We start from the raw sequence: 18,663 nt of genomic DNA, 5'->3' as shown, positions 1-18,663 counted from the left end.
CATAGTGTTTATGCAATAATACGTAACAGGATCCAGAGACAGTATAATAGAGATTACAAGCTCTGGAGATAACCAAGGGTTGAAATCTGGCTTTGCCACTTACTCTTCAGTTTTCTTGTCTGTAAACTCGGGGATTATAACAGAAGAAACCTATTCCATAGGACTGTTGTGATGATTGATGAGCTAATGTATGTAAAAGGGCTTAGCACAGCGCCTGACAATAAGCTCTCAGTAAAGCTCAGCTCAGCTCTATGGTTCTAATCTTCTGTTCTTTTTTTTTTTTTTTTAAACACTCCCCAATACAGCGTGGATAAAGTTCTAACTCATCATCTGTAAATTTACTTATCTTATCCTTTTAACGACTTCATAGGATCCCATTATGTGGTGAGAACATAATTTATTTAACTAGACCCCCCCCTTGATCACCATTTTAGGTTGTTCCTAATTTTTGCCATTATCAACGATACTTGCATCAACATTATTTTGTCCTTGCATGATTATCTCCTTAGGGTAAATTTCTAGATGTGGGCTAGCTGGGTAAGGTTCATGCAAGCAATTTTGATAAGTAATGACATTTCACCAAACGTGGGTATTATTAACAGCTAGCTCCTGAGGACATGGAGCATTCCATTATAACCAAGTTTTGAGCACCGACTATATGCTGAACCTTGTGCTAGTTGCTACAGAGGGTCCAGAAATAAATAAGCCATGCCCTGCAATCAGGGAGGAAATAACCCATCAGGATTTGTGAATACAAAATTCGGATGCTGTGAGTATTGATGACCTGGGGCTCAAGCTAGGGTGGGAGTCTGAGAAGGTCTCCCTGAGGAAGTGCTATATCACCTGGGACCTGAGGCCCAAAACATGTATGGGTGTGGGGAAGGGGAGGATTGGAGCAGGAAAACATTATCTAGGGGGAAAGGAAAATGTGTGTCGAACAGATAAGATAATGGCTAAGAACATACACTCTGAAGCCAGAGCGTCTTGGTCCAAGTCATGGTTCTGCTACTTATTACCTGAGAATGACTTCTTTAGGCCTCAGTTTTCTCATCTTTACAATGGGGGTGACAGTAATTATAGGATTATAATCAAGATTGAAGAAGTTAATGCACAGCAGTATTTAGACGAGCTCCTTGCACCTAGAATGCATACTGTTTCAGCCAGTTTTAATCCTTTCATCTTCCTGCCTTTGCTTAAAAGTCAGCCCAAGGGCGCCTGGGTGGCTCAGTTGGTTAAGTGACTGCCTTTAGCTCGGGTCATGATCCTGGAGTCCCTGAATCGAGTCCCTGGATCGAGTCCCACATCAGGCTCCCTGCTCGGCAGGGAGTCTGCTTCTCCCTCTGACCCTCCCCCCTCTCATGTGCTCTCTCATTCTCTCTCTCTCAAATAAATAAATCTTTAAAAAAAAAAAAAGTCAGCCCAAGACTGAGAGTTCAACAGTCAGCATCAAAGCCACCCATTTGTTTCCCCTGTTTTCCCCAAGGGTTTCCTCTTTCATTCTTTCAACCTGCATTACGGAACACCTCCTAGAGTGTAAGCAAAATAGTCCCAGACCCAGGCTTCGAGAAACAACTGGTGGTGAGAGATACTTGAAATTAAAAATCTCATACAAACAGAAGCCCATTTAGCTAGGAACCAGTCTGCACTGGGCAGAGCACCACAGGGTGATCTGTGAGGGCTGATCAGGGACAGGTCCAGCGAGGACATGAGGGAGAAGCCAAGACCTAGGGGACTAGGTGACTAGGGGGTTAGGGGAGAGAGGAGACCGGCCGAGGGAGCAGCCTACGGAAGGACCCTGAGAAGGGCTTGTCTAGCATAGGAGAGGGACTGAAAGACAGCAGTGAGCTAAGGGGAGGAGTGAGTGAGGGCATAGGAGGGCTCCAGCCCCCAAACAAAGACCACCTTGGAGTCTCAGGGTGAACGAGCCGTCTGTGTCCTATCATGAACACCTCTGTAGCCTCTCCAAGGTCTTCACTTTTGCCACCAGAAAACTACCTTCCTTCCAGCCACTAGTTTCTCAAAACTTCCTTGTACTTGGCTCCCAAATAATCCTGAAGCTCAGGAGAAAAGTCCATACAAGCACTTTTTCAGGAAAGAAACAGCATCTATTGAACACCTGGTTTGGAACAAGGAATGCTCTGAGCCTTTTGCCCATCTTACCTCATTTACTGCCTGAGAATCTATGCAATAAGTAGTAGTATTTCTCCTTTTGAGAAATAATAGAGACCCAGAGAGCATAAGCAATTTGCCCAAAGTCACACAGCCTATCAGACAGTAGAGTCAGGTCTCTGAGGCCAAGGGTGAACAGTTACTCCAAATTGCTCAGGCCATGGGGCAGTCCTGGTGTTTCACATGGGCTTGTTAGAATCTCAGGAAACCACTTGGCTGTGCAGTGTGATACTTTCAGGCAGCAGCAAGCTGAAAATTACAGAAACCTCTTTTCAACCAAGTGTAGAGTTCATTAAGCTGCAGGGAGCTCTTAATATCTTCAGCATTTCCCGGCAGCTCTCTGCTCCATGAATAAAGGAAAGAACTAATACCCATCCCTAAAAAGGTGAATGAAAGCTTTTGCTAACTAAAATACTGCAGATGAGCGTCTCCCCCATTTGGCCGCAATTACCTCGGCTGGTCCCAAGTTACATCATTGCTAGTGAAATGATTAACAAAATAATGGTAATGATACCAACGGTAAATTAAATGGAAATAAAAGGAGCTTAGTGTACTATTCAATTTCCCGCTTGGGGACCACTCCTAAGTTGTGTTCTTCAGCTTCCCACTGGGAATTTCTACATGTAAATAAATATGCCTGGTTGAAACTGAACTTAGACCTCTGTACGGGCCTAACTCTGGGATTGCTTCTCTCTCCCGCCAGGAAGAGTTCCCGAGGCTAATGTCAGTGAAGATGGATTTCCCCTCCCCCCAAAATGTTCCAGTGAATTATGTAAATAGAGACAAACACCTTATAGGGCTGACCTCTGTCACAGAATTTGACATCCTCCTGCCCTAGCCAAACCAAGTGGAAAATTGGATTTAAAGAGAACGAATCAGGACTTCCATTGCAGCCCAGATGCTTTGTGGTGTCTGGGTTCTCGCCACCACAAATCAACACAACCCCACCAAGAGAAATTACCAACAGATGTGACAAGGAATGGGCATGACAGTTGCGGTCCACTTCGTGTCACCAGCAGGTACCAATCTTGTCAGAGGCCTTTTTATTAGGGTTTCAGCCATAGTCATTAGTTTTTCCAATAGTTCACCCTACAAGAAGAATGACAGCCCTGGGTTTAAAATCCAGCTCTGCCTCTTATTAACTGTGTGATTTCAGACCTGTTACTTAAAAAGCACCCTGGGAACCATTTCCTCATCTTTAAAATAAGGATAATAATAGTACCTATTGACAATGTGGCTTTGAGAAGTGGAAAGAGAATACATGTTGCAGGGCCTGACCCAGGCTAATTGCTCGAGAAATGACGTCTATTCTTACTGTACTATAGCCTCCAATTAAAGGTTGATTCCATTTCAGGATGAGTATAAATTTGGTTTTAGACTCTGATTTTTAACGTGACTTGAGGCTGCCTTAGGTCTTGAAGTTCTATTGATATCAGCTTGTATAAAGTTAAGCTGTTCTTTTAAGAATTACCTACCTGACACTTATTAGCAACGTAATTTGGAGCAAATCCTACCTTCACGGGGTCTTAGTTTCCTTTTTTGTTCAACTGAAATTGAACAAAGATAGAATTATAAGACTCTCAGAAGATATAAGAGAGATGAAATTATAAGACTCTTAGAAGAAAACATAGGAGTAAACTTTCATGACCTTGGATTAGACAGTGAACTCTAGATATGACAAAAAATGGACAAGTGGTAAAAGAGAAGATTCACAAGTTGGACTATATCAGAACTGAAACCTTTTGTGCTTCCAAGGACACCATCAAGAAAGTGAAAAGACAACCCACAGGACGGTAGAAAATATTTGCAAATCATATATATCGGATTAGACATGAATCCAGAATCTATAAAGAACACTTACAACTCAACAACAAAAAGACAAATGAAATGATTTTTGAGCAGGCAAAAGATTTGAATAGACATTTCTCCAAAGAAGACAGGCAAATGGCCAATAAGCTATGAGAAGATGCCCAACATCCTTGGCCAGCAAGGAAATCCAAATGAAAACCATATGAGATCGTGCTTTACACCTACCAGAACGACTGTAAAAAAGACAGACAGTAACAAGTATTAGTGAAGCTGTGGGGAAGTTGGAACCCTCGTACATTGCCAGTATAAAAATGTGAAAAGGTAGGGGAGGGGGGTGGGAGGATGGGTTAGCCTGGTGATGGGTATTAAAGAGGGCACGTTCTGCATGGAGCACTGGGTGTTAGACACAAACAATGAATCATGGAACACTACATCAGAAACTAATGATGTAATGTATGGGGATTAACATAACAATAAAAAATAATGGAGCAAAAAATTTTAAAAAATGAAAATGTGAAAAGGTGCAGCCACTTTTGGAAAACAGACTGACAGTTCCTCAAAGGATAAACACAGAGTTACTTAATGACCCAGGAGCTGCACTCCTGCTAGCCAAGAGAAATGAAAACATCAGGGGCACCTGGGTGGCTCAGTCGTTAAGCGTCTGCTTTCGGCTCAGGTCATGATCCCAGGATCCTGGGATCGAGCCCCACATTGGGCTCCCTGCTCTGCGGGAAGCCTGCTTCTCCCTCTTCCACTCCCCCTGCTTGTGTTCCCTCTCTCGCTATCTCTCTCTGTCAAATAAATAAATAAAATCTTAAAAAAAAAAAAAAAAGAAAGAAATGAAAACATCTGTCCACATGAAATCTTGTACAGAATATTCACAGCAGCATTATTCATAATAGCACCAAAGTGGAAACAACCCAAAGGCCTACTGACTTATGATGAACCTTGAAATCATTAGGCTAAGTGAAAGCAAAGCCAGTCACAAAAGACTACATATTATATGATTCCATTTTTATAAAATGTTCAGCATAGGCAAATCTGTAGAGACTGACTCCAAAAGGCTGGGAGGAGGGGCGTTGGGAGAAAGTAGGAAATGACTGCTGGTGGGTACAGTTTCTTTTGGGGGGGCGGTGATGAAAATGAATTTTTTAAAAAGATTTATTTATTTATTTTAGAGAGGGCAGGGGAGGGGCAGAGAGAGTGGGAGAAAGAAACCCAAGCAAACTCCCCACTGAGCATGGAGCCCAACAGGGGGCTTGATTCCACTACACTGAGACCAGGACCTGAGCCAAAGGCAAGAGTCTGACACCTAACCAACTGCACCACCCAGGTGAGCCGGTCATGAAAATTATTTAAAATTAGATTACAGTGATAGTTGGTCAACTCTGCATATATGCTAAAAAAACATTGAGTTTACATTTTAAAAATTCAATGGTCTGGGGACATGATGATTTATTTGGACCTTGTCCAATTTAACATTTTATAGAATAGAAACGGATCTTGAAATGGTGATGGGCCCTACAGGAAAAGAATTCATGGTTGTGCACCAGCCTGTGTATAGCGACAAAGCCCACCATCCTACTATAAAAATTAACTAATTCACGGGTTAGCTGCTGCGTATGCAAACTGGTGGTCAGGCACTTTATAACCACTGACGTTTGTTGGGATGCTCATCCTATGCCTGCTCCTATTCTACGCACTTTCCATGGGTCTCATTTAATCCTCACAGCAGCCCTAGGAGGGTTCAAATGAGAAACTGAGGATCGGAGGGTTACAAAGATAGGAAGTTGAAGGGTTAGATGCAAATGCAAACAGCTTGACTCCAAAGCCCTTGGCCATACTTCTTTCTACCCTGCTGGCTTCCTCTATACATCTACCTGGGTGAGAGGAAAGTGTGTGCTTAATCAGCAGTGAGCAAATAACGGAGTTAAAAATAACCTTAACATTTCTAGGTTTAGTTCTTAAAAGCAGGTGGGTGGTATGATCACTGTTTTTTAAAGCCGTGAATTCGGCTTCCCTGGATGCTCAGGCAGGCACTGCGATTTGCTTGCAAGGCACACACTCCCGGCTTCCCAGGGCTAGAAAGGCGCCTCTTATCAAAACCAGGCTGACTATTCTTTTTAATTTTTCCTTTGTAAATGTCTGTAATGGAGCAGCTTCCCAGAGAGCTCCTGGAGCTCCGGATTACTCCACAGCTGGGAAGTTTGCTCCAGAAGCCCTGAAGAAGCCAGATTTCAAAGCGCCCTGTCCCACAGTCCGCAGTTCTCCCATCATAAACGCCAGAAAACGCCTCGGGGAAGGTAGCGAGCTGGAGGCGGCGGCAAATTGCGAGGCCCCGCCTTCGGCGCTGGCGGTCCCGCCCCGGGAGCGGGGGCGGGAGCGGGGGCGGGAGCGGGGGCGGTTAGCTCGGGCCCCTACCCGGCCCTCCTCTTCCTGCGCACGCTGGCGGCTGGGCCTCGGGCTGCAGCAGCCTGCGGTAGCCTAGAATGTTCGCTCGCCGCGGGCTTGTGCCTGAGAAAGCCCAGTGCAGCTCTGGAGCTTAGCATAGATAAAAGGAAGGTTGGTGCCCACCCTGGGCATGAGCTGCAGGGCTCCACATGGACAGCTGGGCCTCCAGCGTGTGGGCGGCCCGCTGGGCCAGGCGTCCTGCCCGGCCCCTGCCCGCGTCCTTGCCCCGCGCACGCGGCCCCCCCGGCCCCGGCAGGCCAGGCAGCCGCGTCCTAGGTGTGTGCCCCAGTCGCCAAGGCCCAGTGGACCGCTGTGGGCACCAGAGGCTCCTTTGGGACGACGCTTCCTTTGCAGATATCTGGCGCTTTTGCGAACGAATTGTCAAGGTCTGTGTTTTAAAAACAAAACAAACACCCAAGCCCTAGAAATCCAGAATTGTGTGATGACATGACCCGGGGTGACAAAACAGCCCCAGAACACTGGATTCCCTCCTCCTCCATACCCCCACTTCCAAGAAGGCCTTCCTGGTGGGGGAGGCGGGGGCGGTGTTGGGGGCTTGCTGAGCCCAACCTTGGGATTCCCTGTCTACAACCTATTTACAGGCGGGTCCAGAGGTCCCAAGGCCATGCTTGTGCCCCCTTCCTGCATGGCCTGATCTCCCAGCGTCAGATTCACTGCTCTAATGAATGTCTCTTTAACTGGCGAGGCAGCCCTGAGAGTGGGAAGAACCTGACACCGGCTGAGCCAGATCATGGAGCAAATCAACGGTGGTCTCCAGTTCCTGCACCGAGGGGCAAGAAAGCACCGAGGAACATAACGCAGTGGAGATCGTTTTATTTTCCGGGACTTCAGGGAGGTAAAGTAACACAGGCACATACTTCGGTGAACCACCTGAAACGGGTGGAGGTGGTGAGACCTCCCCAACTCCCTTGCCTGAGTCACAACAGGCAAGTGCTGCCTTCTTACCTGGACGGTAGGTCAGGTTAATTGGAGAGGAGGCAAGCCTGAGCCGGAGTTGCTTGGGCAAGCAGAAAGGAGCCTGAGGTCTGCTCTGTGTTCATCCCTTTCCCTCCCCAGGCTCAGTCTCTCTAGGACTACAGAACATCTGATTGAAGAGACATCTAGTCAGGAGGCTTTCATGATCCCCCAGAGCTAGCTGGCAGGGGGTGCGGAGGGGGGGGGGTGCGCCTCGAGCCGACCTCCCTTTCTGCCTCTGTAGCATGTGGGGCGAGACCTGCTGGGTCAGCCTGTGACTCTGACTCACTGTGAAACCCAGGCTGAGTAATAGAATCTGAAGCTCTTCCTGTACATTTTCAAGATGGTTCTCTTGGGTTTTTTATTCCTCTCAGTCTCTCTGCTTCTGGCCTAAAAGAGCTAGGCCATAGTCAGATGATCAAAGCAACTGGTGCAAGACAATTGCTTTGATTTGCTGTTTGCTTCAACTCTGCATTACCCGCAGTAGCCTTTCTAATGAAGCCACTCTGAGCACAAGATTTTAAAACTCACAGGTATCAGGGCCCTTGAAGTCATCAGTCCTTCCCAATCTGTCCCAAGGCCCCCTTACTCTAAAAAATATTTTATGTACCCTCTTTACTATCCTGAAATGAAACTCAGAAATAATATAAGCAACCTGTATATATGATTTTTAAAAAATCATCCTAATATTCTTACTATATTAAATAGAAGAAGTTAATTTATTAGGAATATATACTTCAATACAGACATGTTTGGGTACAACCCAACTAGAGACATAATGAAGTCAGAGCCTCCTCCTATGCACAAAATCATGTATATGATTCAGTGTATATGTCTGTTTGAGCTCCAAATGCACAGGGATGCAGGGGTGTTGTATTGGTGACTCAGAGATCATGAGTCCTGTCAGTTTTCCAAAATGAGTTCCAGCATTGGTGGTTCAGTGGTTCATTTTGCGCTGGCCAAAATGAATTCCAAAAGAATTTAAACAACTCTCGATTAAAGTAGTACTACTAATAAGGTAACCCAACAAATTCTACTCCTAAGTATATGTTCAAGAGAAACAGAAACACACGTCCATGCAAAGACTTGTACAGGAAATTTCACAGTTGCATTATTCATAACAGCCAGAACAGGGAGACCTTCCAAATGTCTGTCCACTGGCGATGGGTTGAAAAGCAAAGGGTGGTGCACTTCAGTGGAATACTATTCAGCAGTCCTAAGAAGCAAGCAAACTAATCACCCATGGCACAACACAGCTGAACCTCAAAAAACGTTACGCTAAGTAAAAAAAAAGAGAAACTCAAAAGGCTACATGTTGTATGATTCTGTTTATGTGAAATTTCTGGAAAAAAAAATCTCTTGAGACAGAGAACAGATCAATAGCTGCCTGGGGGTGGAGCAGGAGTTGACTACAAACAGGTACAAGGAATGGAAATGTTCTGAGTCTGCACCATGGTGATGGTGGCCTGGCTTATCCAGGCCACTGACATCACTGAAGCGGCTAAATACTTCCCTGGATTGATAATGCTTTAGAAATGAGTGAATTTTGGGGCGCCTGGGTGGCTCAGATGGTTAAGCATCTGCCTTCAGCTCAGGTCATGATCTCAGGGTCCTGGGATCGAGTCCCGCATCGGGCTCCCTGCTAGGCAGGGAGCCTGCTTCTCCCTCTGCCTCTGCCTCTCTCTCTCTCTCTGACTTTCATGAATAAATAAATAAAACATTAAAAAAAAAAAAAAGAAATGAGTGAATTTTATAGTATGTAAATCACAACTCAATACAACTATTTTTAAGATGTACTCTACCCTTGATTTATGTGGTAATTCCATTTTTTCAAAAATTCGATGTACACCAGTTGTGCCAAAAATGAATTGTATTCATATTAAAGCAGAGCCAGATTTTAGCATCAGGTAATTATGAACAAGTTTTCCTGTCCATGAGTGTCCAGTAGGACATGGGACAGTTGTGAGGGACAGTTTGCTGTGAGGGACTGTCTTACATGTTGTAGGTTACCTACTATTCCTATCTCCTGCCCAGTGAATTCCAGAAGCAGCCTCTAATCACTGTGACACTGAGAATGTCCCTACAGAAGTCCAAATCACCCCCTAAGAAGTAGTTTCATCCCCACTGACAATTCCTGATGTAGTCCAATGTCACATGGGGAGACTGAGGCCAGGTGAGGGGCAAAAACTTGCCCAGGCTCCCAGAATGAGTTAGTGCTTAGTGGCATTTGACCCAGACATTTTTTTTTTAATATTTTATTTATTTATTTGACAGAGAGAGAGAGATCACAAGTAGGCAGAGAGGCAGGCAGAGGGAGAGGGAGAAGCAGACTCCCTGCTGAGCAGGGAGCCCGATGTGGGTCTCGATCCCAGGCCCCGGGGAATCATGACCTGAGCTGAAGGCAGATGCTTAACAGCTGAGCCACCCAGGCGCCCCTGACCCTGACATTCTTTTTTTTTTTTTTTTTTTAAGATTTTATTTATTTATTTGACAGAGAGAGACACAGTGAGAGAGGGAACACAGCAAGGGGGAGTGGGAGAGGGAGAAGCAGGCTTCCTGCCGAGTAGGGAGCCCGATATGGGACTCGATCCCAGGACCCTGGGAGCATGGCCTGAGCCGAAGGCAGACGCTTAACGACTGAGCCACCGAGGCGCCCTGACCCTGACATTCTAAACCACACCTCAGATTCTCTGGCCTGTATCAGACCTATATCATCACTCTTATATTTCTTTCTCTCCGGACTACTCCATCCTTCTGGTACCTAACATGTAAACAGCTCAGGCTCATTCAAAGTTACATAACAGAGGAGGCAGGCAGGGATCTAGAGATTGTCAGTATTATGCTAGCCCAGGAAATTCATCATCAGGGAGCTCAAGCCACGGGGGCAGCTGGTTCTGTGAGTCCCAAACATGAAGCTTCAGTGAGTGTATGGGTCCAGGAATGTCAGGTACCCTCCACGCAGGCTGCAGTTCCAACATCTCCTGGGTCAAACATTACTAACGGATTATGGCATGCCTCCCTTCTGAGACTGGATGCAGATTCCACCTCTTTCTCAAGACAGCCATTGTTATTGAAATTTTCAGAAGAGACAAATAGTTACTGTCCTAGAGGTGCTGGGTCCAGAGAAAGGAAATGGGCTGGGTACAGGTATGAGACAAAGAGCCACCATTAGTCCAGGAGGAGGAGAAGGCTTCTGGGTGTGATAAACAAAAGAGCAGACCAAAATGAAAGACCAGACAAGGACACGGGAAACAACATTTCAGCCTTTGGTTCAGACAGATGGGTCCTCAGAGAGCAGATGCTCAGTAACTGCTTGATGAATGACCACTGAGAGAAAAACAGGGACTGTCTGTCCTGGTTTTATAGCAACATCTTGGTCAGAACCCAGGTAGGTAGGTGTGTGTTGCTCCCCGAAGTGAGACTGGAATCCAAAGGTCTCTGAAGCTGATCTCATAGCCTAAGCTCTCTGGAGAGTCCTTGTTTTATGTTAGAGGAGACTCATCCTGGATCCAAGGAGTTCTCCAGCACAGATGGATGTGATCACAAGAACAGGTTTCTCTTAGAGGGAACCAGAGAGACTCATGCAATGTCTAAGATTTGGGGAATAGAGTCTAGTGGCCAAGGGCATGAGCTTTGGAGTCAGACAGACGTGGGTTGAGATCCCAACATGGCCAGTTACTAGCTTTGTGATCTTGAGCAAGTTGCTTAACTTCTCAGAAGTCATTTTTCTCATCTCTCCATGGGTTCTAATTCACAGAGTGTTGTGAGGGTTAAATGAATGGACATTCAAATATCTCTTTGCCCATTTGAAAGTAGCCATGAAATTTAGTGAGGATGGCCTGCATCCCAAGCTTCAGGGATAGGTCACAACTGATCTAATCACTTCGGATAATCCCAGCCCTGTTGCTACACTGATTGGTTTGGGGATGAGTTACCTGGGCTGTGCCAATCAACATGTGGTTTTTCTCCTGGTTAATTCAGTTTGGTTCAGCCAGTAAAATTCAGAAATGTTGTTTGGGTGGTAGGAGGAGGACTGACTCGATCTCTCTCTCTTTTTTGTCTCTCTTTCTCTTTCTCTCTTTCTCCTCCTAGATATGAATGAGGCATTATGTGGCCTCAGCTTCTGCCAGAAGCTCTTTTGTATCCATGAGTAAAATCTGGCCTGCAGAAATGCAACACATGGACTAAGTCAGAACTAGATCACAGAGAAACCAAGCCAGACCCCTGATTAAGCTTTACCTGACCCAGGATGATCTGTCCCTGGACTTTTAACTCAAAAAATGGATTGGGCTTCCTGTTACTTAAAACGTAAAGGGTTAACACTTGTAAGCGCTCAATAAATGCTAGCAATCAGAACTATTAGTATTTTGATCAAGAGGATTACTAACTGAAGACCAAAAAAGGGTTTGACATTTTCATCCCAAGGTACAGCACAATTTTTCCAATGGCATTCAGCTATTTCACACCTTTTTTTTTTTTTTTAAGATTTTATTTATTTGAGAGAGAGAGAATGAGATAGAGCATGAGAGGGAAGAGGATCAGAGGGAGAAGCAGACTCCCTGCTGAGCAGGGAGCCTGATGCGGGACTCGATCCCGGGACTCTAGGATCATGACCTGAGCTGAAGGCAGATGCTTAACCAACTGAGCCACCCAGGCGCCCCTATTTCACACCTTTATCAAACCAATTAATCCAACAAGTAATGATTGAGTTCCTACCACGTGACCGGCCTGGTGCTAGGTGAGCCGCTATGGTGGAGAGCCAGACAGATTAGGTACTGCCAATTGCCCAGACCCACTGGCCCGAGAGCCTCACTCCATCGCCACCCCTCTGAGGGGTCTCCTTCCTACGGAGCTGGAAGGGTGAGCTGCATGCTCCCAAGTGTGTACATCCCTGAAAGGAAAACCTTGCAAAATGATAAGGCATGTGGAAGCTCTGCGTGGCAGCCAAACAAGCGGTTTTTAGTGTGGCATTGGCAGGACTCACTCCTTCCTTCCTGCCTCCCCATACTCGGCCAGGTAGACCCTCCTCACCTTCCTCTCCTGCTGCGCCTTCATCTGCCTTCAAGACATCACCAGAAGCTCTCTAAGATGCTTCCTGGCTGAGGCAGATGCTCACCGTCCTCCTCTTGGGACCTCACATCCGTTTCCCTCCCCTGCTCGCTTAGTCACTCTGGGGCTCCTGGCTTCCAGCTGCTCATTCTTCCAGCTGTGACCTTGCCCTGCCCTTCAGGTTGTGGACTCTCTCAGTTCACCTTTACCTGTGCCTTCCAGCCCACTGCGCTGTCTCAAGGGCTCGCTTTAAACCTGCCCATAGCCCCACTTGCCCACAGGTGGCTTATAGGGGTTCTGAAGATAATTCCATTATGCCGAGATTCCTGACTTCTTCTGTAGCTCCTGGCCCCCGGCCTAGACTTGCCTCGTGCCTAAATAAATTCCGACCTTTAACATAATGGGGACAGTGCCTTGTCCTGACTCAAAAGCTGCATTGCAAAAAAAAGGGGAAAATGCTGCATTGCTATCCCATTTTCCCCAGCCTTGCTTTTCCTTTTGTCATATATGCTGAAAGCAAACAAGTAACACATATTTAAGGGGGGGGGGGGCCTCACGTTATAGCATATGATAAAGTAGAAGGTTAAAGCCTTCCGTCTGTTTCCCTCAGTCCCTCTCCGAGACAACGGTGCTACCAGCTGGCTGTGTAGCTCTGACCCAGGTAGTCCTGGGTTCTAGAGGCAGGTCCCCTGGATTCAGGTCCCACTCTACCACTTGTTAGCTGTAGATACTGAACAACATAGCTAACCTCCCTGAGCCTTGGTATACTTATGTGTAAAACTCAAATGATAACAGGACCTACTTTTGAGGTTGCCTGGGATGGGGGTGGAGGAACTAAAGATAAGAAAGGCAGGAAAGCACTTAGAACAGCGAGTGGCATATGGTTAAATGCTTAATACATGGAAATTATTACCTACCTCATTTTTAGTAACAGTCATACAGGGTTCCATAGTTTGATGCCTTTTATTATAAGCTCATGTGGTTCATAGGTTCACTGACCAGTTACTCCAGAATCGTGATCCAATACTGAGAGTGAGTATTTGAAGTTGGGGCCCCTTGGGAAACCCAGGATCTGTGGTTTTGGTTTTCCTATTTGGAATCCAGTGACATTGTTCATCCCAGCTTCAGGTGTTCACATGCTGGCTAGCAGATACCGCAAGAGACCATTTTCTAGCAAGGGTCACCTCTGCATTCTTCTAGATGTGTTCTCGAACTTACACACCCTTTCTTTCCTCCCAAGTTCTGTGTCCTGGGGAGCCAGCAGCCTGGATGGCCACCTCTGCTCTGACCTGAGCTTACTACCAATTAGAATCAGAGCACTTTTTCCCTCTGCTCTTCAGCATGCTAGGCTGACAACACCCTTGCTCCCTAGCAGGTTAAAGCAATCCCAAAATATCTTTGAATAGTTCTCTTTCCTGGAGAAAAAGAAAGGAAAGAAGCAATAGACCAGATGGATCTAAATTGAACACACTTTTCTCGGCACTTAATTTCCCTTACACCGAGCACAAAAGTCATTTGGGGGCCTTCTGGGAATACTTCCCAAGCAACGCCTGGAGTTTTAACCATTTGACAGCCGTAAACCATACTGAGCCTCACGGGGCTTAGCTCCCCACCCACCACCCACGAGCACGATCAGAAACTACCATTTACCCTGGGAAAGCGTCCTGTAAGTGGCACCAACCAATCTTCTCCAATACAAGCAGACCACAAGTGGTGCTGACAACCATGCTCAGCAGAAGATGCAGGGGAGAAGGAGAAAGAGCCAAGACAGCCCCTAGAAGCAAATGCTCCACCTTCCCCAATTAAGATGTCCATGTCTCTGTTGTCCCTTTTTGTTCATGGCGCTGTCCCATGGCCATCTCCAGATCAAAGGCAGACGAGTAGGAGGTGGAATTCCTAGTCATTGTTTCTTGTTCACCACCTGTATCCAGCCAGCTAGCTGGTTGAGTCTACTCAAGGATGGGTCTTACATCCATCCCAACTTTTGCTTCTCTATGGTCTGTTTTCTAGTTCAACAAAATGTACTGGAACTATTGGGGGCTTTGTCGGCACTCAGCTGAAAGAATACATCCCAACAATCCTCCTTATTCATTGTGGGACCTCCAGCAAGTCACTTCACCTCTCTGAGTCTCGGTTGTCTCATGTGTGAAAGGGGAAGACAATGCCCAACGCAGTATATTACTGTACAGATAAAACAAGAGCTGCATGACAAGTGCTGATACCCACTAGTGCTCAATAAGTATCTATTGGACGATGAAGAAGTGAACAGAGACTTGCAGTTAAATGGGTTGGAATTGCTTTGTATGTTTACTTTTTTTTTCCCCCTAACCATACTAAAATGGAAATAAAGAGATAAATAGAAGTGTAAACTTACAGGGACGCAAAGAACAAAAGGAGCATAACCTTGATCTGTGACCCCTAGGCACAGGAAACAAAAAAGAAACCATCCGTGTGACACCTGCCTATCAGTTAGTCCTTGCGTCATGAACCACTCCAAACATGATGGGCGAGAACCACAATCATTTGCTCACAATTGTGCGAGTCGGTGGTTTGGGCTGGGCTCAGGTGGGTGCTTCTGCTGTTATTAACCGAATTCACCCCTTTGCAATCAGGGGGGAGCTGGGGTGACTGTGGGCTGGGCTCTGCTGGGTGGGTTGGCTTCTCCCTCCCTGTGGTCTCTCACTCTGCAGGCGGGGGCTTTTGCTTCTTCACCCAGTGGTCTCAGAGTTCCTAGCAGCCAGCGGCTACCCCCCAGTGCACAAGCTTCTACTTGACTGGCATTTGCTAATGTCCCATTGGCACGTCACAGATTCAGCGTGGGAGAGAGTTGCAGAGAGTCAGGATGCCTTGATTCATGAGGGAACATTCTGCAACATTATTGCACAACTTCTGACGCACATTCACCATCTTTCTCAGTTAAGAGGATCATGTCTCCGTTGCCTATTGATAGAGATGCTCTCCAGTGGTACTGACAGAGTCAGAGGTAGATCGAAAGGGATAAAAGCAGGTGCACAAGTGAGATTGACTTAGCCAACCAGAGAAAATGGAAACCAAAGTCTGAAGTGGGGGGACACCAAGAGGGAAACTGGGGAATGCTACGGATCCCCAGAGAGTCAGAAATTGAAGGCACCAAGTACATCTGAAATTCAGAGCACAGGTGGGGCTGCAAACAGAGGAATGGGCTGAAGGCCTGCGTAAGAGGCACCGTCCTGCCCCTCTGCATCTTTGGTCCTGCCCCGCACAATCCAGTGAATACCCGTCCATAGCCCAGAGTTAAGATGGACCCTGGGCAAGGTGAAACCAGGATTCTTATCTCGGAAGACCAGGCACTGCTGAAGGTGGGGGCACCGTACTAAAAACTGGGGGGTTACTCAGCTAACAGTAAAATAACAATAATAAGAAAATTAGATGATGCCACAAGTAGATTAATAGAAATTCCAGAGAGAGAAAAAATAAATGAAGAAGTTATCAAAGACTTCAATACATTTCAGTACAATTTCACAGTTTAAAGAAATGAGTTTCCGAATTGAAAAGGCCCACTGAGCACTTTGCAGAATTAATTTTAAAAGAAAAAAGAATGTAAAGAAAGAGAAAAAGCAGAACTAAGGGAAATCACTGTGAAAGTTCAGAATAGCAGGAATAAAGAGAAAATCCTAACAGCTTCCACAGAGAAAAGATCAAACAAACAATCAACAATGAAAACGAGACCCACAGAGGCTCAGAAATCCAGATGGCATCAGACTTAGTGGCCACAGCAGGTGCTAGAAGATAGTGGAGACGTGCTTTCAAAATACTGAGGGCAAATGATTTTCATACTAGAATGCCATACTCAGCCAAGCTGTGATTGTGGTGGTAGGCTAACGATATTTTAGACATTAAAGACCTGAAGAAATTTACCTTACACGCATCCTTTCTTAGGAAGTTACAAGAAATAAGAAGTCACAGAAAACAGGACCTGCCTGTTACTAGCATATTGTCTCTTGTCTCAGAACTGTAAACCCACACTTGTAATACTCTGCTACGTGATGCCGGACTGAGATTCTGAAAATGCCTTCCGCCTCGGCCAGCTGGCTCCCTGTTAACTTGTGCTCATAGGGAAGGGGTTTGCCAGAGGGGGACGGGAGGGCTGGAGAAGGACGGAGGGACGTGCTCCCTCCTGTTTGCTTCCTATCTGCAATTCCTGAGAGGATCACGCTGGCCACCTCTTCACCTTGGCAGAAAAACCTTCCTGAAGCAACAGCTGAAGCCAGTTTGCAGTTTTCCCAACACTTGCAGAATCTACTTTACTGTGCCCTAGATCTAGATCGCAATACCAGCACCAGCACCAGCCCAACCACCGCCTTCACTGCCCCACCTCCGCCTTCCCACACATGCAGTTAAAATTACTGGTATGGCTTTTGGCTTTTGGCTCGGGGAGGCAAAGGTGCAACTTTCTTCGGTCGTCCCGAATCCAGGTTCATCCGACACCAGCCACCTCCGCCATGCCGCCTAAGTTCGACCCCAACGAGATCAAAGTCATGTACCTGAGGTGCACCGGTGGCGAAGTCGGTGCCACGTCTGCCCTGGCCCCGAAGATCGGCCTGCTGGGTCTGTCTCCAAAAAAGGTTGATGATGACATCGCCAAGGCAACCGGTGATTAGAAGGGTCTAAGGATTACGGTGAAACTGACCATTCAGAACAGGCCCAGATTGAAGTGGTACCTTCTGCCTCTGCCCTGATTATCAAAGCCCTCAAGGAACCACCAAGAGACAGACAGAAGCAGAAAAACATTAAGCGCAGTGGAAATAATCACTTTTGATGAGATTGTCAATATTGCCCGACAGATGCGACACTGATCTTTAGCCAGAGAACTCTCTGGAACCATTAAAGAAATCCTGGGGACTGCCCAGTCTGTGGGCGGCAATGTTGATGACCGCCACCTTCATGACATCATAGATGACGTCAACAGTGGTGCAGTGGAATGCTCCGCTAATTAACTACAAAGGAAAATGTTTCAATAAAGGATCATTTGACAACCAAAAAAAAAAAATTACTGGTATGGTTTCTGAAACCTGATAGTAGTGAGAGGAGACCCCCGCCCAATGGGCTATGCATCAGACTGGTGGGTTGCTTGAATGGATAGCCCCAGTTGGTGACCTTCCTGTATCTATGCTCTTTGCAGACTGACTTCCAGAATCTTTCATTGAAACATGGAATCTGTTTCTCTACACCTTGATTCTGGACTGCCACTGTGACTTGTTTGGCTGGGAGAATGAGATGGAAGTCATGGTGAACCAGTTCCAATCCTAGCCTCAGGAGGTCTTGGGTATTTCCTTTCTCTCTCTTTGGAGTCCTCGTCTCCACCATGCAATCTCAGCTAACCCGCTGGAGGAAAAGAAATCATGGGGCATGCCATCCTGCAGCCAGCTGCCTCACCCCTACCCTCCCAAGCAGGGCTGTAGTTAACTGCAGATGCCTGAGGGAGTCCAGCTGAGCCTGGGAGGACCAGCGCGAAGAGCTCAGCCCAAACTCCAGCCTGCGGGACTGTGAGCTGAATTAAGTGATTGTTGTTTTTAACCACTACATTTTAGAGTGATTTGTTGTGCAGAAATAGCTAATTGATTCACAGGCTTAGTTAGAGAGCAACCAGTCCATATTGGAGCAGGAGGCCTCAAGGCTCACCAGTGGATGTATTCAGGAAACAAAATGATACCCTTAGATAAGCTAATGTGTTTGAGTATGTTGAAAGAATATTTACATTTCTAGGGGAGAGTTAAGTAATGATTTGCTTTTAGATTCATTCATAGAAAGCTAGGCAATTTATAATCAAAAAAATTGTACAAGAAAGACAATGCATCATAAAGTTTGACAGGTCTTACCTATGAATAATATTCACACAACCATAATAAAGCAAACACTGAATATTGTTTTAACTTTAAATTATGGTATAATGATATTGGGAGGCCGGGGCTGGGTGTGACTCATGCACATGTGTGATGGAAGATGAAGAGGTAAAATGGGGAGAAATCTAAATCCTATCTTCCATGATTAGAAGTCAAGAAATAGCAGAATGAATATGTTGGAAGCATAGAGAAATTTCAGAAGAAACAACTAAATTAAGTAGATGGCTCTGTGAAGTCACAGCGTTAGTGGGGTGAGTTGGGACTTATTGTAAGCTTTGTGGTACTATTTGATATGACTGTGTGAGTGTAATAAATAAATATATGTGTG

At 46.0% G+C, this 18,663-nt stretch overlaps 1 long non-coding RNA gene across 1 annotated transcript; it reads left to right on the top strand.

The window, feature by feature from the left end:
* The first annotated feature begins 6,438 nt into the window (after positions 1-6,438).
* LOC135362348 (uncharacterized) lies at positions 6,439-18,663 on the top strand. Its single transcript, XR_010406920.1, has 3 exons — positions 6,439-6,815; positions 7,140-7,285; positions 14,464-18,663. It is a non-coding gene; the product is annotated as an uncharacterized LOC135362348 (long non-coding RNA).

The sequence above is a fragment of the Mirounga angustirostris genome, unplaced genomic scaffold, assembly GCF_029215605.1.
Source record: "Mirounga angustirostris isolate CCGP_5_RB_7025 unplaced genomic scaffold, mMirAng1.0.hap1 SCAF_13, whole genome shotgun sequence".
Classification (NCBI taxonomy): Eukaryota; Metazoa; Chordata; class Mammalia; order Carnivora; family Phocidae; genus Mirounga; species Mirounga angustirostris.
This window is presented reverse-complemented; position numbering and strand designations above follow the sequence as displayed.